This window comes from Alosa pseudoharengus, unplaced genomic scaffold (genome assembly GCF_046254945.1).
Source record: "Alosa pseudoharengus isolate Yale_2024_CS ecotype anadromous, Long Island Sound unplaced genomic scaffold, YU_APseudo_1.1 YU_APseudo_1.1_scf_21, whole genome shotgun sequence".
Classification (NCBI taxonomy): domain Eukaryota; kingdom Metazoa; phylum Chordata; class Actinopteri; order Clupeiformes; family Clupeidae; genus Alosa; species Alosa pseudoharengus.
In genome coordinates, this window is record NW_027468674.1 from 27,495,792 (window position 1) to 27,503,291 (window position 7,500).

Genomic DNA, 7,500 nt, shown 5'->3' on the forward strand with positions numbered 1-7,500 from the left:
TCTCCAGGCCCAAATTAAGAAGCGATAGGCCTAATAGGATATTTGACCGGCATCAAAATGTCCGGAAAACGAAACCTCTGCCGGTCACTTTGACCGGCACCATTTTTGTCTAGCAGAAACTCTGGTGTGTGTGTGAGAGAGAGAGAGAGAGAGAGAAGAGAGAGAGACTGTGCCTCCAGACAGAGATGCCCCATAGCCATGGCTGTAAAGCTGTCGGGGATTATGGGGAGATGATGGATCCCTCTTTACGCTCCACTGATCTGGGCTGGGATATATACAGGAGGCCATTACACGGATGATGCACCAGCCCTCTGTGTGAGTTTGTGTGTGTGTGTATCTGTGCATTTCTGTGTGTGTTGTGTGTGTTTGTGTTTACGTTTCTGTTTGTTGTGTGTCTTCTTCTAAGATGTGTATAAACATGGTTGGCTGACAGCTCATCTGTGCTGTGTGTGTGTTTATGCTTGATGTTTTCATGCTGTGTGTGTGTGTGTGTGTGTGTGTGTGTGTGTGTGTGTGTGTGTGTGTGTGTTTACATTTAATATGTGTGTGTGTGTGCATCTTGGTGGGGGTGAGCTCTTGCTGGTACTCTTGCATTCGCCTCCACCGGGGCCTGTCATCTTGTCACCCGGATCGCTCAGATCTCCCATCTCAGATGAGATCAGGTTGTACCTCGCCTGTCAGCTTGCTGTCATCCAGAGAGGCCCTCAATAACCCTGACGAGCTCCTCTCCTCTCCTCTCTCTTCCTCTCCTCTTCTCTCCATCACTTAAGTAGTCTGTTATGCCATCTCCTTTGAGGCACTTTTCTATCCCACAAACACATCTCATCTTATCTCATCTCATCTCATCTCATCTCATCTCATCTCAGCTCAGCTCAGCTCCCATTCTCTACTCCTACTTCTGACCCTTGGCAGGCGCGTTGTGCAGTCAGTCTTATGTATCTTCTTCTTTTGGTGATTTAGTGCCGGTTTAGTGGAACCTGGAAGCCTTTTTTGGAGCAGCTTCTGGAGCGAGTTGTTGTTGTTGTTGGTTGGGGCTGAAGAGGTATTTCATGTGGGAACGGGTCAGAACGGCGAAGACGGAGGCCTGCGGGGAGAGGAGAGGAGAGGAGAGGAGAGGAGAGGAGAGGGAGCCAGCGGGCGGGCGACAGGTCCTCTGGCAGCCGGCCCTGTCCAGATTCCCTGCTCCTCGCCAGCTCCATTTTTCACACTTGTGTTGGACTTAAGGAAAACAGCTGGCCTCTCACCACCTCCCTTTCTCCCCTCTCCTCCCCTCTCCTCCCCTGTCCTCCCCTCTCCTCTCCTCCCTCCCTCCCTCCTCTCTGCTGGGCACTGCTGAAAGCCAAAGGGGGGATTTAGTGCCGGGGGCACTTTAGAGCGATTACAGATACAGAGCTGTTTGTTCTCACGCACACAGACACACGCACACACACACACACACACACACACACACACACACACACACACATACATTATGTCTTATGCACATACACACACACACACATGCATAGAGACAGAGACACACACACACATAGAGACAGAGACACACACACATGCACAAACACTTGGGCACACACACACATATTCTCTCCTATACACACACACAAGCACTCTTTCATATTCACACACTCTCTCTCTCTCACACAACCTTTCTCTCTCACACACACACTTTGCCTGACACACATACAGTTATTAATTCTCTTGGCTTTTCACACAGGCACACACATATTTTCTCACATTCTTTCTCGTTCTCTCGTTCTCTCTGTCACACACATACCCGCGATGATGCAGGCTGAATCAGTCACTCTCACTCAATGTATAATTCCACTTATATTCACACTCAAACACATATGCGCGCGCACACACACACACACACATACACACACACACACACACACACACACACACACACACACACACATATACACACACACACATTCATATTTACACATCTTCTTGCACACTCTCATAACTGACACACCTAGTATACACACACCACACACAGACACACACATACACATACACATACACATACACACACCACACACATACACAAACACACACACACACACACAGGCTTGCATAGGCACTAATAGACACATCCAGCACAGCCCCAGCACTTTCCAGTCCTCAGGGCCCTAAAAAAAAGAAGAGAATACAAAAACAGCACCCTGGGGACAGAAAAGGATGAGCTGGAGGTGGCCAAGGAGGGAGGGAGGGGAAAACGAAGGAGAGGAGAAGAGAACAGAGGAAAAAAGACGAGTCCCTTGGGGATTTTTTTCCCCCAATTTTCTTTTTTCTCTCTCTCCGGCATGGCAGAGTATCCATCCACATCGACTCCCATAAACAACCAGAGTCAAGGCCAGTGGCAGGCTTCTCTCTCTCTCTCTCTCTCTCTCCCTCCCTCCCTCCCTCTCTCTCCCTCCCTGCACACTCCCTCGCTCACTCTGCCAACAAACGTCCGCTGCCACCGCTGTCAGGCCGTGTGCCCACTGGCGTCCATCAGCCCAAGTGACCTGGAAGAGAACACCACAGCGGGCAGGGCGGGACGAGCGGCGGGACGAGCGGCGGGACGAGCGGCGGGACGAGCGGCGGGACGAGCGGCCGGCTGGCAGGCAGACGGGCATCGGTGAAGGGGTGACCACTAAGCCTTCCGCCCCCTTCAGTCACACGCCGCTTATCTTGACAAGGGTCCATCTGAGGCACTGGTGACAACCAGAGAGAACCAGCGGGATTGTTGTGGGGTGCGGTGGGGGGTGGTGTGATGATTGGGGGGGGGGTGGGGGGGGGTGTGATGATTGGGGGGTGGTGTGATGATTGGGGGGGGGGGGTCTGGGTCACTGAGGCTTCCAAGGTCTGTCCACCTGATTGTGTTTAGGATGATATCTTGAAGTCTGGCCTGTGTCCTGATTGAAACGTGGAGCTTGTTTATCTGAGGCTGGCGACCAGTACAAGGGATTGCCGTTGATGAAGTACTCAAATGGCAAATCTGTCTCTCTTCCTCTCCTTTCCTCTCTCTCTTTTTCCCTCGTTCTCTCTCCTTCGTTTTCTCTCTCTTTCTCCCTCTCTCTCTCTCTCTGTGGTGTTGCGTGGGCATGTTTGTGTTCATTACTTCATTTGTTTGTGTCTGTGGTTAGCAACGAAGGCCAGCGAAAGATACACACAAGACTTGTGGCCTTTTCACAAACATCCCATCGGTGCACACACACACACACACACACACACACACACACACACACACACACACACACACACACACACACACACACACACACTCCTTCTCTGAGACGTTTGGACCTCCCCACTGCCCCCTCTACCCAGCCACCCCCCCCCCCCCCTCCCTCCCGATAGTATTAGTTCCAAAGGTCAGATACACATGCTCCAGTGGCTTTGGAACAATGGGCCATTGGCTGAGCCCAGAGTCCAGCGCGCTGCCCGGGCGGAAGTGGCTCGGATGGGGGCTGCCCAAATTTAGCCTGTGGTTCAACAGCTCCTCTCCGCGGTGGCGGAGGAGGATGGAACTCATGGAACTCTCCAGCGGAGAGCCGCAGTGGAGGACGGGCCTCCTCTTCCTCCACCTCCTCCTACCTCGCCGCAACCGATACTTTGAATTGGCTTTGGATTATAAGGTGCTAAGGGACTTTAACGGCGTTGTTTACACGTTAGAGAGGCCAATAGTTCCCCTATTTGGCATAATTATGGGGCTGCCTCTCCTAGAAAATGAGTATTCTCTCATCCCTGGCCCCAGTGGCAGCAGGGAGTGTGAGAAAAGTCAAAAGTTGACTCGCCTCTCAAAGCTGTTTGTGTGGAAATGGGACTCATGCCTATATTAGGACTGGAGAGGAATTGGGAGCTCTCAGCTCACAGAGAATATCAGTCATGTCTCCTAATCACTTGGTTCTTTTGGCTTCACTGTGTCTGTTTCGCCCTTGTTAATATTAAACTAGTGTCCCTTTGGCAGGTATTGTGTTGGGCTTTTTGTTTTTTTGAGAGAGAAGGAGAGTGTGAACAGAGAGAGAGAGAGAGAGAGAGAGAGAGAGAGAGAGAGAGTGTGTTTGTTTGTTTGTTTGTTTGTTTGTTTGTGTGTATGTACAGTATGTAAGTATGGTGTGCTTATGTGGCTTTAGTCCCAAATTTGTAACCCAGAGCAGAGTAAACAACATGTTTACCCAAAGCAAAGGGCCTTTTCAGCGCATTCTCAAAGATCCCACACCCGACGGCTGCCATTTTGAAAGTGCTGCACTGTAAACAGACACCACACACACACACACACACACACACACACACACACAAACACACACACAAACACAGACAGTGTGTGTCGGCTGCGGTACCAGCTGAAACAGAAGTCTTTATTGTGGCCTGCACTGCAGAGCTCCTGCCTGCTCCAGCGGGCCGGTCAGAAGGAGCCCCGGAAACAACACCTGGTGTCCAGCTGCCCCTGCCGCACATTAGTGGACCGGGCGGCGGAAAGCGGCGGATTTGATGGCTCCGCCATGCGACCGTGGTCATGCTTGTGCTGTCGCACCACTGCGTCCGTGCAGGATGGCTGCTGAGCTGGATTATTGCTGCCGCCGCTGTCGCACCAGTGGGTCCACTCCGGGCTCCTCGTGCAAGTGGAGCCGGCCGGCCGACACGACAGGCGTGATGTGATTGGGCCAGAGAACATCTTTAATCCGGCCTCTAATGCGGAGAGTGGGATAGGGGTGGGTGTGGGGTGGGGGGGGGGGTTCAGATATGAGGGAAGGGATGTCATTACACGGCCGCCGGAGACTCAGTCTGTGTCCCTCAGACAGAAGCGCTTTAGCAGCGGAATCCCCCCAGCTGAGAGGGAGAGAGATGGGGAGAGAGAGAGAGAAAGAGAGAGAGAGTGAGATGAGGAGCATGGAACAGGGTGAGTGAAACGAGAGGGAAAGTATGTCAGTCTCTCACATGCTCCATACTTTCTCTCGTTTTCACTTTTTCACTCTGAGAGATGGATAGGTTGTGTGTGTGTGGAGAAAAAGAGAGTGAGAGAGAGGGATGGAGGATTGGAAATGAAAGTAAGCCATCACAAGCTCTGGGCGGGGGGGGGGGGGGGGTGCCTGGCACTGAGCAGACCCAGGACACAGTGCTGGCTCACAGAAGAAGTGCAGGGCTCCCGCCCAGAGCTAGTGCATGGCCTCTACCTTCCTCACTCTACACACATCCTCCACTCCCTCACTCTCTCTCTCTCTCTCTCTCACTCACACACACACACACACTCACTCTCTCTCTCTCTCTCTCTCACTCACACACACACACACACTCACTCTCTCTCTCTCTCTCTCTCACTCACACACACACACACACTCACTCTCTCTCTCTCTCTCTCTCTGACACACACACACACACACACATACATGTACACACACACACACACACACACACACACTCACTCTTACCACACTGATCTGATTCCCAGATATCAGCCTCGGGTATCAAGGTTAAGAGGTGTGTGTGTGTGTGAGTGAGTGTGTTGTTGTTGGTGCACATCTGCCTGCAGCTGTGTCTGCGGTCAGAAGTAATTGGCTGGACCTGTTTGAACAAGGACTTGAGGTCAAGGCTGTCCCTCAGCACCAGCCGTCGCATAGACCTCAGCTCACCTTGTGGACATCTGCTGGTCTGGAGCCATTGGTCAGTAAACCAAACACCACCTTCCCCACGGGCCAGAACGAGGACTAAAAAGGAGAAAGAGAGAGAAAGACAAAAGAGGAGAGAAGAAGTGTGTTTTTTTTTCATTGAGTCATCAGCAGAGAAAGAGAGAGAGAGAGAGAGAAACAAGAGAAAAGAGAAAAAAAACATTATAAAAGAAAGATGGACAGAGTAAGGCTCTCTGGAGAGATGAGAGGAGCTGATAGGATCTGCGTCTCACCGGGAGATGGAATGGAGGGAGGAGGAGGAGAGGACAAGAATGCGGAGCTGGAGAGGAGAGGAGAGGAGGTCTGGCAGGCGTTGGGCGATGTGCTGTTTAATAGTGGGTGCAGGCATCTGCCCCCACAGAGCCTGAGCTGGCAAACAATAGCTGCCAGGAACCAGGAGGGAGAGCTGGGTGGGTAGGTGGGGGTGGGTGGGTGTGTACTGTGTGGGAGTCTTGGGTGAGATTTCGGTTCTGGGTTTTATTTATGAAAAGTTTATTTATTTATCTTGTTAGTTACTTTTTAGCCCGCAACGTTTTTTCTTGTGCCAGCGTGTCTGCTGTTTGTGGCTGTTGTTTGGTTACAGACCTGCAAAAACAACTTAGACCCATTTGCATGCTCCCTTTTGCATGCTCCCTGCTCCCATGCAAGTACAACTAAACCTGCATGCCACACACTCACCAACACACACAGTAGAGTTTTATTAATTTTAGTGTCAGGGTGGGCATGTGTCAAAATAAAACACACACACACACACACACACACACACACACACACACACACATACACAGGTGAAGGTAAAGAGGAGTCTTATTACAAAATTCCTGAGAATTTTGAGGTAGGCAGCCGTGCTCAATGTGATCTCCGGTTCGCGCCACACTGTGCTCCGCCGGCTGTTTGATGGGCCCCGACTCAGAGAATGGAATCCACTGAAATCTTTTCCAGCATCTATTGGAACAGCCGCCTGGAATGTATGAAGTCATTGCGTGTTGGGCAACAATCTTAGTGGCTGCTCTCCCCCCCTCTCCCCTCTACCCTTCACACACACACACTCACATACAAGTGCGTTCACACACACACACACACATTCACACATGTGCATGCGCACACACACATACACATACACACACACTCACATGTGCATGCACACACACAGACACACATATACACACACACAGGGAAACCCAGAATGTTCTGCCTGTCAGGCCGTATTTGTTTTATCAGTTTGGCTAGAGGAGCTCAAGGTTTCTCACCTGATGTGCTGTAGGTTATGTGGGAGAGGAGCTCGGCCCTGTGGACTGGGTGATATATTCTGGGAATGCACCAGTGTAATGCCGTATGGGAACGCGTCTGTGGTGCAGTTGTTTTTCTCATTTGTGTAGTCAAGCAGTCCTACGCTTTCAAATTACAATGTGTTTTTTTTTATGGTATGGCATATTTTCTCGGTTATATCGCGCTGTTTGAACGTGTATGTGTGTATGTAAGACAGAAAGCTCAAATCAGAAAATAGAATCTGGTTTTGTATGTGCATATTTCAAGCCTTTTACGCTCAACCTCTTTTCTTAAGAGTCAGGACTTATGAAGGAATGTGCATTGAATGCCTCCAGAAATAGGTGTATGCAGTCTGTCTCTTCCTCTCTTCTTCCTTCCCTCGCTCCCTCGCTCCTTTCTCCCCACAGCCCTCCCCCCTCTCTCTCCCTCTCACTCCCTCTCTCTTTCTCCCTCTCTCTCGCTCTCTCCCTCTCTCTCCCTCTCTCAGCCTCTAAGCTGGGCTCTGTGGCTTTAGCAGGAGTCTGTGCACTGAGGCATTAGGGCCCTTTGGTCTAAACAGAGGAATAGTGAAGGA

At 51.0% G+C, this 7,500-nt stretch overlaps 1 protein-coding gene across 1 annotated transcript in view; it reads left to right on the top strand.

Annotated features, from left to right (window-relative positions):
- The window catches only part of fam20cb (FAM20C golgi associated secretory pathway kinase b), a 42,131-nt gene that overhangs the window by 23,891 nt on the left and 10,740 nt on the right, over positions 1 to 7,500 (top strand). The window lies entirely within an intron of this gene.